We start from the raw sequence: 2,167 nt of genomic DNA, 5'->3' as shown, positions 1-2,167 counted from the left end.
TATTCACTCGGGCGTCTAAATTTATTGACGAGCTAAACACTTTATTTTCACTACTATTATTTTTGCTTTTAAATAGTTCATCATCGTTTCGTTTTCGGGTCTGGACTCGTTAAATTAATTACAAGACAACACTTTGCAAAATATTTATTCTTCTACATATTAATTATTTATTGTCTTTACATAATATATATTATACCAGTTATTAAATTAAAAGCCCAAAAAAATGATTAAATAGCGGAGGAAGGATCAACAATTTTCAGCCGAATTAATGGCCCAAAATACAAATACAATGTTATTCCCCTACCCAAACAAACAACCCACATTTTAATACCCAACCCACATTTATATCAGCCCATATTTAAATTAATAGACCGGCCTAAACGAATTATTGGCCAGCCCATTACCCCTAAATAAACGGACCAGCCCACATCACAATTTTACCCGACCCGGTCCAATTCCCCCCTAAAACCTAATTCCCTCATCTTTCTCTTTCTTTTCCTCTTCTTCTTTTTCCGCCTCCCTCCTGTCTCCCTCTCTCCCTTTCACCGTCGCTCCCACCTCCCACCATTTCCGCTCTCTCCACTCACCTCTGTCCCCCGCTCCTCTCTCTCATACGCTCCTCTCTCTCCTCATATTTCCCTATAAAGAACAGAATCATTAAACATTTTAGGGAGGTTTTTTTTTTACGGAGCGTTTTCGGGGGATTTCCAGTATTTTTGGGGGATTTCTGGAACAAAAAAAATCCAATCAACTTAGACAAATCAACAAGAAAACAAACATCAATCAAAAGATTTTGGAACCCAAAAATCCCCTACAAAAACATCAATTTTAATCAACAAAAACAGCCAACAATAACTCTATTTGCCTTTCCTTTTTTCTGTTTTTAAAACTCTAATTATTTTAATCGGGTACAAATTCGGATTCTTCGAGTTCGAGGGTAGATTCGACGACGTCGGCACCCAGTTCATTGCGCACAAAAAAGGTAAATTTCGATACGCTTCTTATTTTTAGTCTTTAGTTTTTGCTCTGGATAATTAATTGCGTAGTTTCTCTGTCGTCGTGTTTGTTGGTTTGATGATTGGATGTTGTTTAGGATGGGATGCTAATTGCTAAAAAAATGATGAATTTGAAAGATTTACACTATAGTTTTGGATGCCTAGACTGAATTCCCAGGACTTAGGACATATTTAAAACCGAATATACATAGTATATACAGTGGGTTATCGAGATAATAAGAAGATATACATTCGATATACATCTGATATACACACCATGGTGTGTATATCTTAGGTATATTACGTATATGATTAGAACAGGCCAGTACCGTCTCTCTTTTACTCTATTTATTCAAATAATATACCCTGTCATGAATATAATCTGCTTAGATTTAAGTACGATAAAATGATCATACAACGTGTCGATATTGGTTGTTGAATTCTGTTTGGTTCCAAATCCGAATTCTGTATTGAGTTTCATTAACAAGTCATGTATTAAACCTTGTTCCATTTTCAGTTGGTCAGGTTGTAGTTTAGTAACTTAGCAGGATTGTGCATATTTTGATTAGTTTGGATTAGGCACATTCATGTTTTAATTAGTTTAACTTCGGTTTTTAGTAACGTCCATACGTTCACATCTTAGTTTAATTTTTCCAGTCTAGTAGTTAACAGTCCTACATGATTATGTCTTAATTTGGTTTGCTTTAATTTCAGTTTATAAGTGCTTACATGTTCACATATGTCTGTCAGTTCAGTCAGTTCGATTGTGTGTGTTTCGTGGTTAGTCAATCTAGTCTTAGTTAGTATCTTGATAGTATTCGTATATGTTTTATGTTCAGCTAATGGCAGTTTAATGGTCGATAACACAGTTGCTGCTAATATGATTTTCAAATCTGCTTCAAAACCTTCTTAATAACATTTTCTCCTTTATTCTATGCCGGGTATATCGCCCCTGTTCTACACTGTTTGGTATAATTGTTAGGATGTGTTTGCTTCAGCTTCTTTCTATTATGATTAGTGTAAGTTGATTTAAGGTGGAGCATAATTTAAACTTAACAATCCTCTTCCATTTGAAACTTTTTTTTTTTGGGACAACTGATTAAGGATGTAGCCTTGTAACATGATCCTTGTAGTCATTATTGTTGTTGGTTTCCATTTGCACCCTACATTTA

Source organism: Lycium barbarum, chromosome 5, assembly GCF_019175385.1.
Source record: "Lycium barbarum isolate Lr01 chromosome 5, ASM1917538v2, whole genome shotgun sequence".
Lineage (NCBI taxonomy): Eukaryota > Viridiplantae > Streptophyta > Magnoliopsida > Solanales > Solanaceae > Lycium > Lycium barbarum.
Note: the sequence above shows the minus strand (reverse complement) of the source record.